This window comes from Hemiscyllium ocellatum, chromosome 2 (genome assembly GCF_020745735.1).
Source record: "Hemiscyllium ocellatum isolate sHemOce1 chromosome 2, sHemOce1.pat.X.cur, whole genome shotgun sequence".
Lineage (NCBI taxonomy): Eukaryota > Metazoa > Chordata > Chondrichthyes > Orectolobiformes > Hemiscylliidae > Hemiscyllium > Hemiscyllium ocellatum.
The window spans coordinates 54,144,142-54,171,401 of record NC_083402.1 but is presented as its reverse complement, the minus strand read 5'-3'; positions in this window follow the sequence as shown (position 1 = coordinate 54,171,401).

Below are 27,260 nucleotides of genomic sequence, written 5' to 3'. Positions count from 1 at the left end.
AACTGAAGGTGTGGCTTCCTTCAGTGTTGGCAAGTGGGTGAGAATGTTGTCCTCCATTTGGCTTGAGAGAAGCTAAAACTTTCTCATAAAAGCCTTCATCAAGTTGTACATTTCATGTGCAAAAAGGCCCTTGCACTGCAGCTTCACATTTAGTTCATTCAAAAGTGCAGTCACAACAACAGCAAAACCAAGGTCTGCAATCCAGTCTGCTTCTGAAAGCTGTGGAATGCCATTCCCTTTCTTTACACAGAAATCCTGAATCTCTTCTCTCAGGTCCCATACACTTTTCAGCATTTTGCCCAGGCTGAGCCACCTGACAGCTGTGTGGTAGCCTATGTCATGATGTTCAGTCTCATTTTCCCCCAAAAGTGCAAGAAACTGCCTGTGATTCAAAGCATTTGCCCTGATGAAGTTAACTGTTTTTGTTACAACATCAACCAAATGGTTAATTTTTAACACTGACTTACACAACACTTCCTGATGTATAACACAATGCAAAAATACAAATTTCTGTTCAGGGTCAATTTCTGTCACTTTATCCTGCATTCTCTTTAAGTGTCCAACTTTTTTCCTGTTAGATTTGGATAACCATCTGTTGTCACATCCGCCAACTTGTCCCATTTTAGTCCCAATGTGTCCAAACATGCATTTACCTCCATAAACAAATCATTACCAGTTGTTGTTCCTTTCACTGACTGCATGGCTTCCAGCTCCTCCATGACTTTAAAGTCCGTAGTTATCCCACGTATGAAGATGAGTAGCTGGGCTGTGTCACATATGTCGCAGCTCTCATCCAAAGCCAAGGAAAAAAAGATCCAGATTTCTCGCGATGTCCCCAATCCTTCTCATCACACTGCGTTGGGAGAGGGACACATTCTTAAATGCCTTCTTTTTCTCCGGCATATTAGTTCTGCAGAGTCCAACAAGCACTCCTTAATAAATTCTCCAGCAGAAAACGGTTTTACTGTTTCTGGTGATTTTGTGGGATATAACATAACTTGACTTGGTGTGAGCTGACATTTTGAGGGCAAGCCAGCAAGCATCACTTTTAGCTGTTCATGCATGCACATACACGCATGCACATACATGCACATGTACGTCCCTACGTAAATAAAAAAAGCATCCTTTTCAAAACAAAAGCAACACAGTTGTATTGCGTGCATGGTGTAAATACTTTTTCACTTACGTTCTAATTTAAGGTTGATCTGATGCGGGCTGAACAGGAAAGACCGAAGGGCCCGCGGGCCGTAAGATGCCCAGGTCTGTTCTAGAGGAATATCTTCACTTAGCTTTTAAGAAGCACAAGAAAATAGTTTAAGCTAAGGACAGTATAAAAGCTAGACATGCTAGGAAATGGTAGAATTTTTACTGGCTATCTGACTGCAGTTTGTACTCCATGAGGAGCATTAGAAACTTGTGTGAGCAAAAGAGAAAAGCTTTAAAATAATGATACAAAGGACCAAGTGGGAAGGATGGAAGTGTAAAGAAGTTCTCGCACTTAAAAAAGATCATTGACATCATTGTGAACATCAGGGCCAGCAAGTTAATTTATATTGAGGCCAAAGTTACAGAATATATTTCAGTTGACAAAGGGTCATTTAAAAGATTTTGAGCACAAACGCTAAGAAGATTGTCTTCACAGTCCTATCAAGCTATACGGCTGCTCTCTCATTGGTGAGAGACAGCAGGTGGTGATTTAACCTGAGAGTTATGACATCTCAGGTAAGGAGAAACTGAGAAGGAGAGTCTTTCATGGTTAGCTCAACAGGTGCAGGAATTCAACTCATGCTATTCGCGTTACGCTGACCAACTGTTCAACCAACTGAGCTAACTGACTCCCAAAAAGCTGCAGCAGATTTAAAACAGATGAGAAGAAATTACTTCATGAATCTGTGGAATTCACCACTCAAGAGTATGGTAAATGCCAGGACATTATCTATCTTCTCCTTAAGTTTACTCAGATCAATTTGTGATGGGTTGAAGGGTATGAAGAATGGATAGGAAAGTAGAGTTGAGGCCAAAGTGAGATCAGCCACAACTATACTATATGAAGGAACATACTCAAAGGGATGAATTGCCTCCTCCTGGCCGAGTTCTGAAGATTGCAATTTCAGCCAGAAAACTTCATTAAGGCTGCTTTAAAGTGTATTCTAAAGCTGTGGAGATGTGGTGTGTGTTATGTTTTAGACTGTGAAAGGGGAGACACATCTTGGCTACAGAAGATGAGAAAATCTCATGAATGGGAATATTATCAATTTAATCATTTGGGAACAGCGAATCCTCAGCAAGCAGTGAGATACAATATTGCTACTTAGCAGAGTATGCGACTTTAAAAGAAGTAACATATCATAGTGTTGCCACGATGGCTCAGTGGTTAACACTGCTGCCTCACAGCAGCAGGTTCCCAAGTTTGTTTCAGCCTTGGGCAACTGTCTATGTGGAGTTTGCATATTCTTCTGTGTCTGCGTGGGTTTCCTCTGGGTGCTCTGGTTTCTTCTCACAGTCCAAAGGTGTGCAGGTCGGGTGAATTGGCCATGCTAAATTGCCCATAGGTGCATTAGACAGAGGGAAATGAGTCTGGGTGGGTTACTGTTTGGTGTGGACTGGTTGAGTCAAAGGGCCTATTTCCACACTGTAGGGAATCTAATCTAAACAGAATTCAAGGCTTTATTTGAAGAGACAATATATATGAGTTTAGAAGATGAGAGAATTATTTTTAAAAAAGTTGTTTTGTATAATATTGAAAGATTTAAAGCAGCATTTTTATATCACAAAATTATTAAATCTTTGAGATAAGTAGGACATTGACATGTTGCAAGTTTAGTCATAGAATCCCTATTGTGGAAGCAGGTCATTCAGCATCTTGAGCCCACACCAACCCTCAGAAGAGCACCTCATCCAGACCCACTCCTTATTCTATCCCTGTAACCCTGCATTCTCCAGGTCTAATCCATCTAGCCTGCACATTCCTGGACACTATGGACAATTTAGCACGGCCAATCCACTTAACCTGTATATCTTTGGACTGTGGGAGGAAACTGGAGCTCCTGAAGGAAACCCACACAGATATGGGGATAATGTGCAAACTTCACACAGACAGCCCGAGGGTTGAATTGAACCCAGGTCCCTGGTGTTGTGAGACAGCAGTGCTAACCACTGAGCTACCATGCTGCCTTGCATTGAAGTATTTAGAATAAATATTCACATTTGTCAGATTTATTATAGCCTAAGGGAAACTTGGTTTTGGATAAAGCCATTCAAATTAAGCTGGAAATAGAAAGCAGGAAGAGGAGGACAATCTTATATAATGGGATGAACAAGAACTACCTACTCTTTCTGCACAAATACTCCGCAGCCACACTTGACAAGCCAACACAAAGGGTAAGAGAAACAACAGATGCAAAGACTCTGCCAGATCTGTAGGTCAAAAACACCTGACACATGCAAGCATTGTCTAGCTATGCAAAAGAATGCTGCATTTCTAAAATAAGTTACTTCTAGAAGATGTAATAGGGCACAATTTCAGAGTAGCAAAATAATGACGAATTACATACACACACAGCTCGACACAGTGGTGCAATTATCACAGAGGCATTCCTAGGGGAAACCCAAACTACATTTAATAGAATCTATTCATGTCAATGGACATCCAATTAATTTTCAGTTTGGTTCAGGAGCCAGTATCACTGTTCTATCTGATCAGATAGCATACCTGAAGAGGTAGAAGGTACAACAGACAGTGATGTAACTGCATAATCTAGATACAATAACTTCTAAAATTAAAGGTTTGCTACAAGTAATACTGCAACATAAAGTATAACAGAGTTGAAAATATGAACGTTGTTCACAAACAACATTTCTCCTTTCTAATTTGAGCATGCATGCATGAATTCACCTCAATATCCTGACAAAAGCAGAAGTTCAACTGGTTCAGAACTAAACCGTTGTTGACTAATTGGTGGAGTGGCATCAAGAAGAAGAATCTATTTGGCAGAACCCAAGAAGAGGAAAGACTCTATAACGATTACTTCTGTTAACATAAGAGAATTGTTTTACACTGTCAACACGATGTAAATCACAGACTTTACAAGGATTGTGGAAATATTTTCCATTCCTATAACCTTCAGAAGGCTTTGCCAGAAGAAACAAATACCAAGAGGATCGAGTAGGATTGTCCACTTGATCTCAATGACAAATGTGTAAACAAAGATGTTCAGACAGCAAAACAAATGGCCAAACAATGTAAAATAGTGGATTTAACTTTGTTGCTGGATGCCTAATGGTACAAGTTTAATAACAACAATTTGATCTTTTGTCTTTCAAAGAATTATTAGTGGCATTGATGAAATAAATTCTAAATGAGTAGCTGTCCTTCAGGTACCATGCTTTCATTATCTCTTTAATCCCATGGATGTTCGAAACAATTAAATACCATATTTAAAATTAATCAAGCAGGACTAAAATCTCACATTCTCCCTTAGAATATTACTTCCACTTTGTTCACTACAGTTTTGTTCAGGGGGTAACAAAGTTTGATGTCGTTGTTGAACCTATGACTATTTATGACATGGCATAGAGCAAGTTCTAGGTTAATTTTTAAATTTGATGAAAGCACGCTTCTATATGAGACTTAACTTCAGCTGAAAAGTCCTAATAAGATTGGCAAAAAGTCTAGACAAAAATAATTATACAATTACTAAGTGACAAAAGGTTACCAAAGGCCACATATCCCTCTTTGATATCAAATGTGACAGTGAGTTGCAAGTCTGAACAATAGTGGATATCCATCCTTTGTTTTTTAGTTCTTTACCAGCTCCCTTTTGACGTTCCTTGTTATCACACATATTATTTAGCCTCTTCAGCCTTCCACCTTTTCACAGATGTCCCATTTGGTCTTCTCATTGATATTTGCAGCATTTGCCACTTTCCCATCCTTTTCCAATTTCCTAGGTCACTGGATCTCTTTCCCATGGGAAAGAACTCTCCCTCCTCAACATTCCAAATAGTGTAAGCTATCCAAATGTGCAATACTATCCAATTAAACAGTTTAATGTTTAAATATATAAATGTTTTATACATATTTACGGGACTGGAAATTCCTTTGAGCATTAATTTTGGCACACTGGTTAATTTGATTCTGTAAAGATTCTCTGCACAATATTTTAACAGTAATTAAACTGATTGAAATAGATGGATGAACAACTTTGTTAAAATCATACAAATGGAAATTTTGTACAGGTGGTTTAATCATTGTGCTAACAATAAAATTCCAACTCACCTTTTTTTTAATTAATGAGCAAACTTTGTACTTTTTTTGATAAAAAGCAGTTAAGCCTACATAACTGGTTGGACTCATGCCTCTGATTCAGTTGCTAAAGTGACCTGGCAAGTTAAGTTAACAACCAGGTCAATAGAGATGCAGTTGCAGACATGTAAGAACAGATCTTAGAAGCCACAGAATTGATATATTCAAATGAGAAAAAGAAGATCTAAAGGGACAATCCACCATCCGTAGCTAATTCAAAAGGTTAAAGAAAAGGTATATAATTGTGGAAAATGGGTCAGGTTAGAAGGTTGAACAAAATGGAAAAAACGACAAAGAATGAGTAAAAGATTAGAGTATGAGAGAAAGCTAACTGGAAATATAATAATAAATAGATGGAGTTCCTATACCTATTTAAAAGGGTAAAGAATGAATGAAGTGAACATTTGGTCCTTTAGATTCTGAAGAATTAATAATGGAAAATAAGAAGGGTAATGAATGAAACATGTGTCTTTTATTGGATTTCACTCTACAGCATACAAAAAAAACTATCAAAAATTGTTGTAAATCAGGAAATGGAAGACAGGGAGAAGCTCAAGAAAATTACAATGTCCAGAGAAGTGGTAATGGGATGATGCTGTTGTCCTAGAGGCTTAACGGGAGTGGCTAGTGCCATGGTTCATGTGTTTTTTTGATTTTGCCAAAATTTCTTAGCTTCAGAAAAGATTTCATTCAAATGGAAAAGTGTGAATATAACTTCTTTATTTTAAAAGGAAGGAGACAGAAATCATAGACCAGTTAGCTTAACATCTGTTGCAAGAAAGTTGTGAAAAGCTATAATTTAAAAAAAAATACAGAAGGGCTTTATGAAAAACTCAACGTATTCAGACAGAGGCAATATATTTTTCTGAAAGGAAAATTGTATTTAATCAATATATTCAAGTTTTTTTTTGAGGAAGTAACATATGCTGATAAAGGACAACTAGTGGATGTACTTGTACTTAGATTTCCAAAAGACGTTTAATATGGTGTCGCATCAAAGGTTATATTGAAAAATAAAAATATGCCATGTTCTTCACAGCCTGCAATATGTTATCAATGAGGATGAGCATCTTGTCAATACCTTCCCTACACCTTGACATCTCACCTTTAAACAACCACTGAACTGTAAACAGACCAATGTTCTCAGCAATCTTGCCCAGCCTTCAGGACAGCCCTGTCATGGCAACCACTGCAAGAAGTGTCAGAGTGTCGACACAGATACCACCATTACACATGGGGTCACCAGCCACCATGTATGCGGCAGGCACGCATGTGGCTCGGTCAACATTGTCTACCTTATATGCTTCAGGCAAGGATGCCCCAAGGCATGGCACATTGGCAAGACCATGCAGACGCTATGACAATGAACGAATGGACACTGTGCAACAATCACCAAACAAGGATGTTCCCTCCAATCGGGGAACACTTCTTTGGTCAAGGACATTCGGCATCTGATTTTTGGGTGACCGTTCTCTAAGGCGAACTTCGGGATACGCAACAATGCAGAATGGCCAAGCAGAGGCTGATAGCCATGATGGTGGCTTTAACCAGGCCTTTTGGTTCATGTCACACTATCTGTGACCTCACTACACTATACACTCTGACACACACATTCACACAAGTACACATACAAACACACTCTTACATATTCACAGACTCACACAGAGTCTCTCTCATAGATGCTTAGACACATGCACATACACACCATACAGTCTCATCCATGTGCATATCTTCTCACAAGCTTATAATCCGTCATACTCATGCACACACTCTATCAAGCACGTGTGCACACACACTCATTTACTCTCTCTCTCCCTCTCTCTCTCCCTCACACACGCACACACATACACACGTAAGTCTATGTGGTGATTTTGCATTTGCAGAATTGTATTTGCAGTTGCAGGACAACCTCAGTTATCTGAACATCAATTATCCAAATTTCGGATTATCCAAACAAGATCTCACGGTCCTGTAAATGCTTCCTTTGTTTGCGATCAGATCAGTTATCTGAACAGTTATCCAAACAAAAAACTCCCCGCCAATCTTGTTTGGATAATCAAGGTTATTCTGTACCTTCTATTTTGTTCAAAAATGCACAATCTACAGCCAATTCAGGTGACATTTTATAAATTCCTGCTTCTGAAATAGAACAAATCTGACTCAAGATTGGAATACAAACAGACTCTAACCATATACCTTTACTGTGTTGTCTGAGCTGAGATGACACCTTTTTTTAATAAAACCTTAAGTTATCTTAGGAATGTGAATTGAAAGAAGTTCTGGGATTTACATATTAATGAATTGATACCTACAATCCATTCTAAAAGATGAAAGACTTAACAGCTGTCTAGGTGTGTTCAATATATCACATTAGTTGCATGACACTATGATCTTTTACTACAAATTCTGTGTCTTACGATCCTGCTCTACTCATTACCTGATGATGGAGCACCACTCCAAAAGCTCGTACTTGCAAATAAACCTGATGAATTATAACCTGGTGTTATTTAGTTTTCAACTTGGAAAATAAAATTTCATAATGGAGAGGATAATATGTTAGATAGATAAATGGATCATTTTCCATTGGAAAGATGTAACGAGTAATGGGCCACAAGGCTTCATGACGTTTTAGAAATTGAATGAAACACTTGGATCTGGGGACCAAAGGTATGGTTGTTAAATTTATTGATGAGACAAGGATCATAAACCTAAAACAGGAATAGAGCAGGAATAGATCATTTTGCCCTTTGAGCCAGCTCCACAATTCAATATGATCATATCTGATCCTTTATCTCAATGCTATAATCACACTTTTCCCCAAAATTCTTAGATACATTTTTTTAGATATTAAAAACATCAATCTCTTTTTTGTTTGAATAAATTCAGGGATTAGGCCTCCACAGCCTCCTGTGTTAGAAAATTCCACACATTCAATTCCCTTTCAAGTGAAGGAATTTTTCCTCATCTTAGTCCTAAATGGTCTACCTTATATTCTGAGACTGTGACCCTCAGTTCTAAACTCCCCAGCTAAGGAAAACATACACCCTGCATCTAGTCTGTCTAGCCCTGTTGGAATTTTTATATATTTCAATCAAATCCATTCTCAGCTTTCTAAACTCTAGAGAATACAGACAGATAGTAAGTTGAGAAGGCCATGTGGAAGTTAGAAGTGAAAATAGGTAGGTTACATGAGTGGGCATGCGTACCGTACTGATTTCCTGATTTCAGAAAGCATGAAAATATGTCAAAAGCAGTTCAGGAATTGTTGACTAGGCTGATACCCGGAAATGAAGAAATTTTCTTATGGGGAAAGATTGAATAGGCTAGGCTTGGATCTACTGAGGTTTAAAATAGTAATAGGCGGCTTTGTTGAAGTCTTTGGAGCTAACTTTCTTGAAACGTGGTGGAAGCAGAGCTTTTGAATATTTTTAAGGCAGAGGTAAATAGATTCTTGTTAAGCATGGGGTTGAATGTTTATTGGAGCTGAGTGGGAATGTAATCCAAATATGGTCTCATTGACAGATTGGGCTATTTCTGCTCCTAATTTGTATGTTAATATATTTCATATCCACCAACCCAACACTTGATGAGACCCTTTACAGGTATGATAACATAAGACCCTATTTACTTGCTCAGAAGGATGTAAGAGATCCAAATATGCTATGAACTGGAAGACTGCCTTGTTGTCTTGGTCATCCATTCCACTCCACAAGTACAGAATAAATTATTATTAATTTCAATTGTCCTGTACAAGATCTTGTGGTATACAAGTAGGCTGGTGAATTTGCCCCCACGCCACACCATCCCCAACCCCCGGCACACACCCTCTCCCTCCAAGCGCGCCCCCCCTCTCACCCCCACCCCCACCCTCACCTGCTACAACCTTGAGGTCACTTAATCACAAAGTTTTTATCGCATGGAAAAAAGCCTTTTGGCCTATTTGTCTGTACTTGTCATCAAACCATCTATTCTAATTTTTGTTGGCAAAGTAGTATGACAAATTCCCTCTGTCTGATATGTTCAGGGTAATTGACGGGAACCATGCAAGTCAGCTACAGCTGCCAGAATTTGACTGGATGCGTGGGTTTAAGGATGATGTCAGTGGCAGGAATTCCAGAAGTTCCTGCTGAATGGGAGAATACAATGCCTTAGATTATGGTGCATAAGTAATGAGACAACTTTGGGAAAACAGCATGAGATAACTTACTACGGCTTGCAGAGAGAACCCTTCCATGAAACTAGACTAGATTGACACTCAGCTGGTAAGATTAACCCATATATCAGTATAAAGGGCAGAAGTAGAATAAAGAACATATTTAAATGTGTTTCATAATTGAGGGTGATTTCATAACATAGTCAAAGTCATTATTCTATTCTAAAACTTTTCTTCATGAATGCAATAGAGAAAAGGATTGAATTGGCAAGAGATAGTCATTAAAGATAATTGATCATTTCACATGTGTTTTAATAAGAATACAATTGGATAATATTTTAGTATTCTCCCTCCCTCTGTCTTTTTTTCAGGTATTAATCCCACTAATTTGCAAATTCCATTGTGGATAAGTAGTTTAATTCATTGTACTTACCTTGCCCTCAAATGTTTTGATGAATGAGTTTTGGAAGTTGAATAAATATTTAGCTCCTTGTCTTCTCCAAATCTTTAATCAGAAAATGCATATATGTGAAGTACAGATAAGAAGAAAGACTTATTTTAACATTTTGTAAAGCAGACCATTAATCTCATCCAAAGTGTAACATGGAAAAGATGGAGCTCTCAGAATAATGAAAAAGTATTTTTTAGTGATTTTATTAGTGTGTGATTTGAGTATGAAAATACACAAGTGAAAACATGTTATCAAAAATCTCTGTACGGTATTATTTGTGTAGATGGAATTGTCAAATGTTTTGTCGAAACTATTTTGTCTGCAAGAACCTATTACCTGTACTATCATCATTACTTTGTAATTCAATTCAATTTTTACAATTGCTAACTGGAAAATACATTTTCTCATGAACTAAAAAAAATAATAAGGTATATATTGATCTCAATTAGTCAACGGCCCATCTTTCGGAGGTGAATGTCATCATCTATTAATTCAAATGCCATAATTTTATCAAACCAGTAATAAGTTTGGTTGTACTTTTTGAATCAAATCTCAATGATTAAGTAATCTGGATCTATGTACTGTAAACATGCGACTTGAATGAATTGCACATCGATATGTATATGTGTGCACAGTTTCCACATGCTACTGACTGCTTTAAATTTCAGGTTTACTACATTGTTTCAGAATTGAATTAGATTCCATTTTTTTATGGGATGTGATCCCCAGAGCACAAACCAATTTCACTAGAATTTGAACTAGGACCCAGCATGTGGTAATCTATTTAGAAGGAAAAAAGTGACTGACTTTAAGAATGCTTCATTTCACATCAAGATCAGTATTTTTTTCACAAAATGGTTTTCATTTCTCCATTTTAGTTGTTTTAACCACGCAATTATATCCATCTAAAGTGCAAACAAGTTCAATTGTTTTATAATGACTTTTCTCATTCTGTTTAAAACTTTGATTTCACGGGTTTGTTTAGCTGCCTGTAACCCTTCCTGGTCACCAAGATCTCCCTTACTTGTCACCTTCATTGTCGATCATTCTAATGTTTCACCTTCAATGCCAATTGTTTTCTCTGTCTTCCAACTGAGTTGCAACCACTAACAGGGATTAGGTTGTATTGCACGAAATGCAGAAACTTTTACTTTCATGCTCATTTCTGCATGCACTGTCCAGCAGCAAGATACATTAAATCCTGTTTATTGCTGCTTTGCTTCAATATTGGTAAATTACAACAATCTCATTGAGCATCCCAAGTTTCATTTCAAACTTGTTTCCTGCATGACCCAATTGGCACATCTGCTGATCCCAGTCTCTGACGTATGGCTTTTCCTCTTCCCTGACCACTGAGTTTCAGCCTATCCCCCCATCCCTGATTCACCCACTTCTCTACTTCTCTACTTTGGACCTATGTTCCCTTTCAGTATGAAGATTCAAACCAAAGTTGGAGCTCTGATATTATGGAGGTGCAGAAGAGCTGGGCTTCGATAGTACAATGTAAAAATGAAATTGAAAAAATAGAAATATTGTAAAATTTGGAGGCCAGGAAATGGGCAAGAGGTGAAAATTTGGAGAGTCTGGGGAGGGCCTGGAGTGACCAGAAGAATCAGGGAGAGAGATACCTAAGGCAAAGGCCCACTGGTGTTATCACTGGATCGTTAATTCAGGGACCCACAAAATATTCAGGGGATCTAGATTCAAATCCCACCATAGCAGATGATGAAAAGTAAATTCAATAAAAATCTGGATTCAGAGTCTACTGATGACCAGAATCCATTGCTGATTGTTGGAAAAACCCGTTTGATTTACTAATGATAATTAAGGTAGAAAACTGCCCTCTCTATCTGGTCTGGTCTATATGTGACTCCAACAATTAATGAAGGGCAATAAATGCTGGCCTAGCCAGTGATGCCTTTATTCTGTGAATGAAAATTAAAAAAAGGATCAATGCTGAGAAAGGGGTACTTACTGCAAGTTACATTTTTCTGTAATGTATTTAAACTTATTTTATCAATGAATTTTGAAGTGTATACTATTTTAACTTAGATATAACCTTTTTCATCATTTCTCACATATATGACCCTATGGAACTTCACTGCAGTTTTAATCATGGTTCTTTATCATTTAATTATTTTACTTCAAGTTACAAGTTTCGAGAATGCAACCACAACTTTAAAGTGAAGACTTAATATAACCTTTAGTAGTAATCAAGCTCAACCGCTGACTAGAGCAGCTCTTGGTCTGTGCTGATCTTAGTCAATTGTTGACTAGTCCACAAAACCACTAAGTAAGAGTCAAATACTGATAGTTGAAGTGCACTCAATTGTATCCACATATGATCAGCAGCTAATTGTTTCCCTTCTGATCCTGGGCATCCTGAAGCCAACAGAGTTAAACAGGTCTTAATGTATCCTTGCTACTTGTTAGCACCCAAAATAATATTGGTGAACTCAATCAGACCAGTGATTACATTTGAGAAGTTGTGTGCGGGGCTCAGCACTATCCCAGAACCACATTTTCCTGTAGATAAGTCAATGCACTGAGTGATATTAGCCTTCAACAATTTGCAATTTTCAAATCCCAGATACCTGCTACCTCTTGAAATTAAACAGGATATGAAAGGTGAATGGTATTTCGGTTGAAAGAAAGGTGAAAAGAATTTGAAATGGCAGTTATTCCGATAACAATAAAATACTTTGAGTGCTGGAACATGAGAAAAGGTTGTTGTGGTTATGAATAATTTGAAGCATAGAAACATAGATAGGAACAGGGGAAGGCCATTTGGTCCTTCTAGCCTGCTCTGCCATTCATCATGGCTGATCATCCAACTCAATAGCCAAATCCTGCTTTCTCTCCATAAATTTTGATCCCATTTGCCCCAAGTATTACATCTACCCCCATCTTGAATACTTCAAATGTTTTGGCATCAATTACGTCCTGTGGTAATGAATTCCACAGGCTCACCCACTCTTTGGATGAAGAAATGTCTCCTCATCTCCGTCCTAAATGGTCTACCTCAAATCATCAGACTGTGACCCCTGGTTCTGGACACATTCACATCCTCCCTGCGTTTACCCTATCTGGTCCTGTTAGAATTTTATAAGTCTCTATGAGATACTCCCACCCCACCCCCACCACCCCCCCACATCCCATTCGTTTGAACTCCAGCAAAGGCAATCCTAACATGAGTTGATATGAATGGGTTGAGAAGGATTACCAGGAGTATCCAGGAGGGAAGTAATTAAGAAAGGAAGAAAAGCTTGCATTTCAAAACTATTTTTCATAATTGTGGGGCATCTCTAGAACCTCACAGCTTATTACATACATTGAAAGGGTAGTCATTCTTGCAACGTAGGAAATGCAGCAGCCAATTTGCACGTAAATAGCACTATGATAATGACCGGATGATCTATTCTATGCGACACTGATTGAGGGAGAGGTTTGGCCATGACACCAGTGACAATTTCCCAGCTCTTCTTTAAAGTAGATCCATGTGATGTGTCAGTTGAATGAAGCTGTAAAATAATAATAGGCCTGCAAAGGGGGGAAAAGAAAAATTGAAATTAAACGAATTTGAAGAAATATAAGTAATCTGGGAATTATTCAACTGATTTAGTCTATATCTGGGTTACCAGATGTCGAAAATTGTGATATGATGTATTGTACTGTTAATGTTCTGAACCTGTCCTCTCTCCATCTTCAAGCAGCACTCTCACTCTGTTGTGATAACCATGTGATACAACACTGGAACGAGAATCCTGATCATGCTACTCCTGTTTTGAAAATGTAAATGCACTGTTTGTATGACATCGCCACAGCAGATTGATTGTTTGGATGTTTTTCCTCTTTTATTTTTATTAAGAACATGAAAGTTTCCTTTTCTGCTTGACTTCTCTACTAGTAAGTTTTCAACATTTTAGCCAATGGCTGTTTATGTTTTCATAGCAGAAACTTTCCTATGATGGCTTAATTTTGATTACTGTTTCAGCCATAAGACTGAAGTGTTTTGAAGTAAATGTTCATTCATGGATTTAGTCCCCTTATTTAAGGAATTATACCATTTCATTGCAGGATGGTCCTTGGAATGGAGGGATTGTCTTATGAGCAAGGGCTAAACAGATTGGTACTCTACTCACTGAAGTTCAGAAGAATGAGAGGTGATTTCATTAAAAGACACAGAATTCTTAAGAGGCTTGACTGGTAAATGCTGAGAACATATTTTCCCTCATGGAAGAGTTTAGGACCAGACAACATTGTCTCAAAATAAAGGGGCACCAAATTAAGACTGAGCTGAGGAAGAATTTCATCTGAGGGCTGTGACACTTTGGAATTCCTTGTAACACAGACCTGTGGGGATAGAGTCCTTTTGTGCTTTTAAGGCTGAGATAGTTAGATTCTTGTCAAAATGTGTGGCGCTGGAAAAGTAAAGACAGCCCGGCAGCATCCAAGGAGCAGGAGAGTCGACGTTTTGGCTTGAAATGTTAATTCTCCTGCTCCTCAGATGTTGCCTAATCAGCTGTGCTTTTCCAGTGCCATACTTTTTGACTCTGATCTCCAGCATCTGCAGTCCTCACTTTCTCCATGGATAGATTCTTGATCAGCAGGGAAATTGAAAGTTATGGGGAAATTGCAGGAAAGTGGATACGAGGATTGTCGATCAGCCATGATCCTATTGAATAGCAGACCAGGTTCAGAGACCCGAATGACCTACTCCAGTTCCTATTTCTCATGGTCATACTAGCTTGGCCAACAGTTATTGCCTATTCTAGTTGCCCTTGGTTTGAGTAGCTTGCTAGGCCAATTCAGAGTGTAACAAAAGTCAACCATATTGTTGTGGGTCTGGAGTCACAAGTAGGCCAAACCAGGAATAATGGCAGACCTTTTTCCCTAAATCACATTAGAGGACAAACTGGATGGGATAACAATCAACAATGATTACATGGTCATCCTTAAAATACTTTTTATTACATTCAAGCTTTTTAAAAATAATTTCAAATTTCACCACCCGCTATGATGGGCTTTGAACTCACGACCCCAGAATTTTATCTGGGACTCTGGATTACTAGTCCAGTGATGTTACCATTATATCACTGTTACCCCCCCCCCGCCCACTGCATACATTGACTGTAGCTTGTTAATTATGTCAATGGAATGTTGTGAAAGTGAGCAAATAAATAATTCAGTTCTGTTAAATGCTCCTATTCATGAAATGTTTCTCTGTCCACAATGTTGCCTAGACCTGCTTATTATTTTTAGCATTTCCTATATTGATTATTGTAAGTAAATTCTACCTGCATAATGCTAACATCTACAATGGTTTATTTAATGCATTGGTTTGGTTTGAGGCTGCATCTGATGTCTCAGGTGGGTATACATTAAGCCAAGGCATTATTTGAGGAAAAGCAAGTGCTCCCTGTGATGTCCTGACATTCACCATTCAACCAATTAATCGGGTCATGTATTTAATTGCCGTATTTAGATCTTCCTGCGCATTTTTAGTCTACCCTTTACAACAATAAAATAGTGATAATCCTTGAAAATTACTTACTTGACAATGAAGTGCTATTGACCATCCTGCGATTGTGGAGGACATTGGGATGAATGTTATGTTTTTGTTTGGCTAAGTGCGAGTTATGTTGAGTTTTTTTTGGTTTGGGTTTGTTGTGAGATCTAATGGGTTTCTCTGCCTATCTTACCAAACTCACTTCATTGATAACCTACCATGCTCCTATGGAATCTCTCTCACCATCTTCACCCCATCTTACTATATGCCATTCTCACAACAATTGATCGTTCAGCGAATATCCACCCAAAGGCTTACATCCCTTGCATCTACATCAACATTAACATGTCACAATGCACCCGTCCCCCCTCCCCCAAGCACCAGCATCCCAAAGCTACCCTGCCCAATTGTAAAGAATTGGAACATGGCGGAGAAGGGAAGATGACATTATATTCCATGAAGGTCCCAATGGATGGGGTAATGGCATAGAGAGTGTTGTTGTGAGCACCTTGCTGCGTCAGATGCACAGCTGGTCAAGAGAGACCACTGGCATGGGAGGACTTTGGAGATCATCCACTTACTCAGCCCAGGCCGGAAAGGACCCTGTGATGTCAGCAATCAGGAACTATATCTAAATGTACAGGAGAGAACAGCATAAACAGAAACTCCCAATGGTTGTGATGGCTGTCACTGCCCAGAAGCTGCAGCTGTGCAACAAATCCTGTCTTGTCTACCTCCACAGACAGGCTGATTGCCATGGAGATCCCAGGCCCAGCACACCAGCATCCTTGGGGGATGCTGGAAAGGTGCACTAAGAGCCAATGGGCTCCACATCATAGAAGACCCTCACCCTCCTCTTGATCTCAGCTGCAAAACCAGACAGTGCGCTGAAGCGTGGAGGGAAAACAGAAAATATATTAGAAACATTTTAGTTGCATGGGTAAAGAAGGCCTTTTGTAAATAGAACTGTGTACATAAATATTGTTGGCTTTAGGTTTCATTCATCTTCATTTGAGTGGTTCTGAGTAGGCACTCAACACATTTCCACACCTAACAAAGCAGTTCATGACTACACATGAGCCATAATAATGGAGACAGTCAGAAAGGATGTGCAGACAGTCTACTGAATCATCTGAAAGCAAAAGGAATAATGGAAACACATGCCATAGGCCATGGTTCAGTATCTCTAATGCATGTTTCTCTCATTGCTGAAATGGGTCTTTTTCAGGCTGACAGGATGTCACAAGTTGTGTATTACAGTGCACTCTTTTACAATTTATGTAAATAGTTTGAATGAAGGGCTCAAAAGTACAATAACTAAATCTACTGACTGACACAAAGAGAGGTAAGCAAGTTAGTAATGAAGAAGACATAGGAGCTTACAAGGGGATATAATTCAGTTAAATGAGTGGCAATGATCTGGCAAATGCAGTACCATATGGGAAAGTATGAAATTGGCCATTTTGGCAGAACTAATAAAAAATAAGGAGGCTGCAATGCGCTGAAATGCTGTGAGATCTGGATGTCCCAGTGCATGAATCACAGAAAGTTAGTATGCAGGTATGGCAGTGATCAAGAATGCTGAGAGGATGTTATGTTTTATTGTGAGGGGAATTGAATGCAAGAATGGGGAGGTTATGCTTCAGTTGTACAGGGCATTGGTGCAACCACATCTGGAGGACTGTGTGCAGAACTGGTCATGGAAACTTATGAAAGGATGTTAGTGCATTGGAAGCAGTCCAGAAAAGGTTTATTAGGTTAATACCTGGAATGAGTAAGTGCCTTTTGAGGAAAGTCTGGACAGGCTTGGCCAGTATCCTCTGGAGTATAGAACAGTCAGATGTGATTTAATTGAAACATTATAAAATACTGACGGGTCTTGACTGGGTGGATGTCAAAAAGATGTTTCCTCATGTGGGAGAACCTAGAACTTGGGTCATAGATGAATAATAAGGGATCATCCATTTAAGAGAGATGAGGAAAAACAAATTCTCTGAAGGTTGTGAGCTTATGCAACACCCTTTCTCAAAACTCCGTGAATAAACAGTGCTTAAACATTTTAAGGCAGATGTAGATAGATTCTTGATTACCCAGATGGAAGATTATCGTGGTATGTGGGAATATAAAGTTGAGGTTAAAATCAGATCAGCCAAGGTCCTTTTGAAAGGTGGAGCAGGCTCGAAAGGCAAGGTGGCTTACTCTTGTTGTTTGATCATATGTTTGTAAATGTGTAGCTGTAAGGAACTGTCCAGTCGTGGTTGTGCCATGGAAGTGCCATGTTCAGAGAAGGTCTAAACTGTAGCATGGCCAGGCAGTAAGCAGTCTTCATGAATCATCTTCCATGGGCCTGGGAACTGTATTGTTCCCCTTTAAAAGCACTATCTGTCATCTGTGGTACATCCCATTGCACACAAACAGACTCATTTAACCTCTCCACCCTAAGTGTATATGTTGGTTGCATCCATTTTTTTGCCAGTACTTGGAGGAAGGTGAAAGTAAGGGCCTCTCTTCCAGTGGCTTCTAGCCTTAGCCTGACCTTATCTGTGAATGCCTAAATATCTACATCCTTTCCCTAGTAGCCCATTGTGTCAACACCATATGATTCATGCTTCCCAATGCTCCTTTTCAACCTGTCTACATTCACCTGACTACATCCAGACTCTGGCACAGGAAGTGTACATGCCTGGAATGGTCTTTCAGGGCACCAGCCCCTGCCCCAAAACCAGTGTGCTTCTAACCATAGAAAATAATCCCTCCCTATACCATACCGAGCCCAGCCATGTTTTACAGTTCTTACCCCTCAAAACTTGGCTGGTGCCCCCTCCCCACCAACAATGAATTGCATTACTTCCTTGCCTGCAGCACCCAAACCTGAAGGCCAAACTACTGAGGCTCACAACCACTGCTGTGGTTACAATTGACATGGCAAGCCAGGAATGATATGAGCATGCAGACCAGAGCTAAGTCAAGAAGCACTAAGAGAGGAGGTGATCAGCCCTGAGATGCAGCATAGTCCAGTCCGCGAGCTGGGTGCCTGTCTGATGTCCCTGTACATGCACAATTTCCCTGCTGCAACCTATCAACGTAAGATTGTGTTACACCTTACAATGCAAGTCTGTGTTTCCAGAGTGCACAGCCAGTAACTAGTAGAAGTGGCTATGGTGGTTCACAGGCAGCAAATGCCAATGTTTGTAAAAGAGGAGTGTGTTTTTTTGGTACCCAAGTATTGTGCCCTGAGATAATGTTGGCCACTATACAACATGGATGTGGTTCAGAGCAAGCAGCGAATTTGTTTCATGGTCGTGTTTGCCTAATGCCTGGCTTGCTTGGTGAGTTTTGAATGTTAATGAGGTGACTTATGGCATTACCAGGGCATTTATCAATGAATAATGAGTGTCAACTGGTAACTTGCCACTGCCTAGTCAGAATCTTGCCAATCCACTTGTGAAAAGCAGAAATAATGGAGTGAGATAATCTTAAAGTTGAGATAAGCCTCACCAAGCTTGTCATTTGAATATGTCACTCATTTGCCTGAGCCCAAGTCACTCAGACCCATATAAGATTACCAAGGGAGTGGAAGATTATCAGGGTATGTGGGAAAGTAGAGTTGAGGTTAAAATCAGATCAGCTGTGATCTTAGTGAGAGGTGGAGCTTGCTCGAAGGGGGACGTGGCATCCTCTTGTTGTTTGATCGCATGTTTGTTAATATGTTAGGGAGGCAATGGCCTTGGTATTATTATTGGACTGTTAATCCAGAGGCCCAGATAACACTCTGGGGATCAAGGTTCAAATCCCACCATGGCAGATGGTGGAAATTGAATTCAATAAATATTTGGAATTAAGAAGCTAGTGATGACCATAAATCCATTGCTATTTATTGGAAAAAGCCATCTGGTCCATTGGGGAAGGAAACTGCCATTCTTACCTGGTCTGGCCTACATGTGACTCCAGACCCTCAGCAATGTGGTGGACTCTTAACTGTCCTTTGGGCAATTAGGGTTAGGCAATAAATGCTGCCTAGCCAATGATGCCCTCATCCTGTGAATGAAAAAAGAAAAAAAATGGAGTGATGGAGTGCCCTGCATATTGAATATCTGAATAACTGTTGATAATGTGAGATTCACATCTCTATAGATATGCAGGATAGGTAAATTTGCCATGCTAAATTGCCCATAGTATCCAGGGATGTACAGCTTGGTGGAATAGACATGGGAAATGTTGGGTTACAAGGATAGGAAAAGGGGATAAGTCTGGGTGGGATGCTAGTTGATGTGGACTCAGTGGGCCGAATGGCCTGCTTCCATACTGTAGGGATTTGATTCTATCTCAATCGAGTAGATTACTCATTTTTAGGTGTCCTATTTGGCACTGCTAAAATCTAAAGCAGAACTGAACTTGAAGATAGTTTGTTTGGATGCCTTAAGTTCTCTGCTAATCTTACAACTTTTGTTGGGTGCAAACTAAATACCCCTCTTCTCCTCACCCCAGAGATAATATCACTGCCCTTACCCTGGGTTCTGCTAGTCGAGAAGTTTTACATTTTGTTTGTGCTTTGATATTATTGAAGTTTGTATTCTGATCAAGGTGATAAATGCTATGAAATCAATTTTTGACCAATCATTCCTAGGCAGGAATGTGTAGTCTGAATGCATTTGAAACAAATTTGTTTTTCATCCAACTCATCATTCATCGCTGAGACATGCATCAATTGGGGCCAAAGACAGAGATGTTCAAACTTCTTGTGAGCCACTGTCAGGTCTTTGTTCAATTGTCCAGAGGTTTGTGGTTTTTTTTATCGTCTCCATTTGTTCGCTGTACTTTATCCTACATACTACCATTTGAATTTTTTGTTTGTCTTATATTTTTCTAGTTTTCTGATTTGGTTCCTAACTTCAATTATGGAGAAGTATCTGCTCAGTATTGCTGTGGCTGTTACCTCAGTGAAGCTTCTCAGTCGTGCAAAAAAGCTACATTTACAAGTTGCACTTTCTTGAATTCCACCACTTTATTGCGTGGCCTCAATTAAACCATTGTTTTAGTTTCATAACGTTCTGCATGTTTCAGCACAAAACTGCAAGAGCAGCAAATCTGCATTTTTGTCAGACAATATCCACCTACAGTCTACAACTTTTATTCACAGCAGATGTTAACAATAAAAAAGAGAAATATGGACAAAATCACCAGATTTAAATAATAAAAGTCATTTCCTGTTTACTGGACGGTAATTATTTTGTCATTTAGTCCAAAACGTATACAAATAAAGATATCAAGACAGTTGATGCAATTAGCATAAATTTCACACATTTCCATAATTTCTCTTGAGTTTGTGTACTAAGCCAAATGGCATTTGTATCTCATTGATAGTTGTGCTTAAGGAATAATTTTGCAAATTTATACTCCAAAGTTTAAACTCAGGATTTTAAACACAAAAACCCCAAAGAAGATAATGAGAGGAAAAATGTGGGAATATACAATTCCCAGATTGCTGGGAATGCTGGGAACCTAAAATTGCTGAAGTTAACTTTATACTGTGATACTCAAAGCAAGCTTGGACATATGCTGAATAATGACCTGTTCAATGGTTGACTTGGGTTGTGTTTGCAGCTGCAATATGGTTGATTTATATAGACACACGGACTCTAACCTGTTACGAGTTGACAAAAGTGATACATTTTAACTTCGCAAGTTAATGTATCAGGACTATCTCAAACTTTCTAGTGGTACCACAGAAACATGTTTGTAGGATAACATAAATTGTGTCTTAAATATTGAAGGGTACATTTCATAAGAATAGGTAGCTTGGGAAGGGCGAAGGGTAATTCTGTTAATTAATTATAATATTAGTACAAAAGAGATGTTGATCTAAGTTCAGGAAAGCAGAATGTAGAAGTGATTTGTGCAGAGATGAGATATGATAAAGGCAAGAAATTGCTTGTGGAAATAATTTATAGCCCCTATAATAATCACATGATAGATAGAGTATTAAAGAAGAAATAATGAGAACTTGTCAGAAAGGTATAATGATAATCATTGGGAATTTTAATTGACATAAAACTGTAAAAATCAGATGGACAAAGAAGGTTGGATAAAGACTTTATAGAATTTTTTTCAAAGAAACTATCCTAAAAACATATTTTGGAACCAACCTGTGATCAGACAATACTGGAAATGGCATTGCAAAACAAGATAGGATTAAGTAATGATCTCATAGTGAAAACACCCTTTGTTGGCAGTGATCATAATAAAGTTGAATATTATATTCAGTTTAAAGGAGAGAAGTATGAGTCCAAGAATTAATAACAACAATTTGATTAAGAATAGTTAGGAGGGCTTTCAATCAGAATTAGTCAAAGTGAATTGGTAAATTAGGTTAAAGAATAGACCAATCTCAGAATATACAAAATAGATACATTGCAATTACAAAGAAAAAAATCCAAGGGAAGGACCCTCCATCTGTAGTTAATCAAAAAAAATTAAAACCCATACCAAGCTTCAAAAGAAATTATATGAATTTGCAAAAATAGAGGAAGATCAGAAGATTGCACAGATTATTTAAAAAGGAACTAAAAGATTAATAAGAAAGAAAAACCTAGTATAAGTGAATAAGTTAGTGAGAAATAGATACTTGGATTTTAAATAAACATTTTTTTAAAAGTAAAGAGTTAACAGAGCATTGGTGTAAGAGTGAGAATTGGGGAACTAATAATAGAGAATAAGGAGATGGCAGATGAATTGACAAGTATTTTGCATCCATTTTAAAAAAGTAACATCCTAGAAACAGATGTAAATCAGGAGATGAAAAAGAAGGAGGAACTCGAAAATTATGATTGCCAGAGAACTGATACTGAGCTAAATATTTGGAGCAATGGACTGAAAAGAACAGCTTATTGAAGGAGTTGATACATTGATTTTAATTTTCCACCATCCCCGAGACTTGGCAAAGTTTCCATTAGGTTGGAAAATAGTGAATTTACTCAAAATAGGAGGGGGACAGAAGACAGGAAATTAAATGCCAGTTATCTTCACATCTGTTATGACTAAGTTTTCAGAAGCTATTATTAAAGCTGATAAAGCAGGCCACTAAAACAACTCATGGTAATCAGTCAGAGTCAACATGGCCTTGTGAAAGGGAAATTACATTCATCAAATTTGTTGGAGTTCTTTGAGGAAACAGCATAATGTGGATAAAATGGAACGAGTGAATGCACTGTACTTAGATTTTTAAAAGGTATTTGATCAGTGCCACATCAAAAGTTATTGTGGGAAATCAAAGTTTGTGGTATAGATAGTAACACATTGGCATGAAATAGGATAGTAGGAAGTCGAAAGCAGGCATTAATGGATCTTTTTCTGTTTGGCACAACGTAACAAGTAGTGAGCTATAGGGATGAATGTTGGAGCCTCAGACTTTTACAATATATATCTAAATGACTTGGACGAAGGGATTGAAGATATGGTTGATAAATTTGTTGATGACACAAAGCTAAGTGCGAAGGTAAATTGGGAAGACAATGCAAAGAGGCTGCAAACAGATACAGCTATGTTAATGATATGTTGTCAATGCCAAAGAATTGTCAATGGCCTATAATATGTGAAAATTTAAAATTGTCCATTCTCGTAGGAAGAATAATGGATAAATATATTATCTAAATGGTAAGAGATTACAGAGTTCTGAGATAGAGAAGTTTGACTGTGATACAATGAGATTGTGCAAATAGAGCAGTAATTAGAATGCTATTACTTACCAAAAGTGGAATTGAATACATAACGAGGAGATTATGCTTCAGTTAAGCAGGGTAATCGTGACACCATATATAAAGCATTGTGTATAGCATTGGTCTCCTGATTTCTGGATGCATGTAAAGACTTCAAAAGCAGTTTGTTACTAGACTAATACTTGGACTGAAAGGGTTGTCTTATGAGGAAAGATTCAACGAGCTAGGTTTGTACTTGCTGAAGTTTAGCAAGGTAAGAGGTGAACTAATTGAGTTGTGACGGTTTTGTCAGAGTAGATTTAGAGAGGAAGTTTGATCTGATTGGAAAATCTGTAACTAGAGACCACTGTTTAAAAATCAAGGATTGCCCATTTAAAATGGAGATAAAGGGATTTATTTTTCTCACCGTGAGTTGTGAAACTTCTCAAAAGGCAGTGGAAGTGGTGTCTTTGAATCTTTTAAGGTGGAAGTGGGCAGATAGATTCTTGGCAAGTTAAGGAGGTGAAGGTTTTTGGGATATGCAAGACTGTGCAGTAATTAGATCAGCCATGCTCACATTGTATAGTGAAGCAGGATTGGGAAGCTGCAGGGCCTATGCCTGTCCTTAATTTATACATTCATATGTATTCTTGTATCATGTAAGGAAGTCTGATCCTTGTTAACCAGTAATGGACAAATCCCAGTCTCTCACAGAATCTGTTTTGACAGTTCCTATCATGATTCTACATTAGTCTCTCAACTCATAGCACTCATAATATGTAAGTAATCTGGAGCTCACCTCCTCCTCAGTCTTTGTCTTTGATGCACCTACTGTCCGTGTGTTTTGTAGCCTTTGTTCAAATGCCTTTAGCATTTGGTCAGAGCTGAAATTCTAGTATTTCAGTGAAAACAGAAGAAACAATTTAGGAAGAAAGTCTATCCCAGCAACCATTAGCAGCAGTGAAATAGACAGAGAGCCACTCCATACTTCATCACGATTGAGATTGCAATCCCACTGTGTGAGGAAGTGTGGATGTGATTATGCTGTGGTGTGACAATTTAAAATGTCCCTCAAGCAAAGCACTCCTTGGGACTGAAGTCCTTGACAAAAATTGAGCAACCATTCTGAACTGTACCTCAAATGCATTTATGTATTAATTTGTGGCATTGTATATCAGTTTACTGAACACATTGCAATTTGAAGAATACAGCTTTCAAAAATGGAAGACACCATATATCGTGGTCATTTTCTTGTTGCGATTAGAAGAATAATTCATTTTAGCTTGATAAATGAACTGATACAAGTAACAGCTAGTAACACCTAAGCAATTTCAGCTACTTTTATAGCAAAGCCAGATGAATAGCATTCTGGCACCAGATTTCACAGCAACTCCAAGGACAGGCATTAACCTTGGAAGGCCTACTGGAGCATTTATGCACCACATCACTAAAATGACAAGCCAAGCATATTTTAAAGGTATTTAGAGAGTGTCATCAATCCAAAAGAGTCCATTGTAACCCATTCTTCATCAACGTCTTTATAACACTTTTACATCAAATTCATTATATCACTTTTAGAGAGTACAATTTATGTTAACAATTGAAAATATATCTTGTGGTTCACAGATGCAATATAGAGTATAATGGTAATATTAGAAATGGCTAAAAGCAGTCAATTTAAAACAAAGCTGCCTAATTTTATTTTTACTCTGAAATGTATTTACACAAAAACCATGTTAAATCCTACAAATTTACAGCTGAATCAAACTTATATTTATGTCTTTGGGTAAATAGTTTTAAAACGATTGTCAAAAATATAGTCATGTTGACATCACATGCATGATAAAAAGTCTACAGTTCCATTTACAAAAGTCTGTGGCTTAAATGTTAAGTGAAGCTAAACGCAAGTTTCATCATTTTCTTCTGCCAAGCATATATTGTTCATGCCTCATCACTGTAGAGGAGTGAACCAAGAATATAGGCTTGGTTGACTCTTAGTTTGGTTTTCTCAGTCAAGTTGCTGTTACTCTACATTCTTATACATCCTTTATATAACAGCTTCAGCTTTTGCAATTATATGTTCAATTCAGAATCAATTGATAGATTGCTGGTGATTATACAGTCTAGATATGTGAATCTATCAGCAACTTCTAGCATGTTGTCAAAGTTGATGGTGTGCAATATGGAAACATCTCAGACCATGACACACAACTTCCTGATGTTAATAGTACAACTAAATTCTGTATAGATGTGAGAGATTCTGTGCATTGCTGGATGTATTCCTAGATATGGAATGTTGCTGTTGAACAAATCTCTGATGAAGACGTGGCATACCTCTGTTTTGGATCTAATGCAAACAAAGCTGCACAGCTTTTCATGTGTTCTAAAGAGAGTCACTGATCACCCCACAGATGCTGCCACAACTGCTCTGTTTCTCCAGAAATTTCTGTTTTGGTTTCAGATTTCCAGCATTTGCAGTTCTTGGTTTTATTCTAGCTTTCCATTAGTTCTGGCATCTAACCTGGAATCCTCTGCAGGTGACCTGAAGGAACATGACAACCGCAGAAAGAAAATATATGCCAAAAACATGGTAATTATTTGAAAATATCTGATATAAGTGTTATTCTGCCCTTTTTTATCTTCACCAAGATGTTGTCCAAGTTCAGCAGTGGGCTGATCTGGATGACTTAATTATTGGAAGAGTTGCAAATAGAGGTAAACATAATGCCATCGTCAGAAAACCTATCACTTTATGATTGAGGAAAGGTCATTGATCAAGGAACTGTGGATTTTTAGATTAGTGACACACGCCCCGGAGGAACTAGGACAGTGATGACTGGAGGCCTAGAAAAATTTCAGCTTGATCCTCAAGCTTTAATCATGAGTCTGATCACTCAAGTCTTTACCTTTCATCCTACAGCTCTTAGTTTTGTTCTGATTCCTTGGTGACAAATTCAGGCCCCGACTTTTATTGAGACAAACAGCCTCTTTGTTATGCAAAAAATGGCAGACAATCATAGTCTTGTTGAGCAGGGTGTGCTCCATGCATGCTTATTTTCTGGAGGGAGCTGGCCAATTACATCATCAGGTTGCCTCGACCGAAGTGGAATTTTGAAAGCATTGAAGAATAAAATTCAATGGGCAGTATTTTCTGCACTCACTGGTGGCAAGCTTGAAGGCAGGAAAGCATTTAATTAAGGAGGATGCTGGTGCTGCCTTCACACCTCCACTTAAATTAAGTTTGGGGGGATGGGGGGAAGACCGCAGCTCACCAGTCCATGGCTGTTTGAGGCCTTTAAGAAGGGACTATTTAAGTGCCTCAGCCACTGCAACTGGGATTGACCAAGTTGCTAATGGATCTATCATCATGTGGCTTGCATAGCAACTGAACTCTCACTGCCAATTTGTCACATTGGGTGTCGTGGGTAAGCAGTCATATATATGTATTTACAAATGTAGGAATTGTGAACTGGAGTATACTCTTCAGACCATCCAGTCTGTTCCACCATTAATCTCAGGGTTGATCTGATTTGATTTCACAATCCCGTTACTGCTAACCAATTGGAGGCACTTAGTGCCTGAACATGAGATGGGATGTGGGGACAAGAGAGGCCCACTGTGAGGTACCCAGATTGCCTTTACTGCCAACCCCCTTCCCCCTTTATTCATGACATCAATCTTGTACCCCATCTTTTCTCCTGTATTATTCATCTACGAAGGAGCGCTCAAGAAACCCGAGGTTCCTACAAGTGTTCTTGTTACAGCAACCATGGCCTCCCTCTGACACTGCTGAAGACAAGTCTGTTGCTGGTATCTTCATTCCAGGGAAAATCCCATGGAGGCTCTTCCACTCCCTAATTGGCATGTAATTCGATGGATATTCCTGAAAAGAAGCAGCATGAGTCACTTGCCAGTTTTCTCACTTGCAGGTGAGACCCGCAATACTTCACAACCACTTGATGAAGGAGCGGCGTTCCGAAAGCTAGTGCTTCCAATTAAAATTGTTGGACTATAACCTGGTGTGATGTGATTTTTAACTTTGTACTTCAACAAAACTCTGTCTAAAGTATATATTATGCATGGTGCAGGTTTGAATTAAGTGAATTTATTTGGAAACTCAGAGTACGACTTTTGGAGAGGTAAGGTAC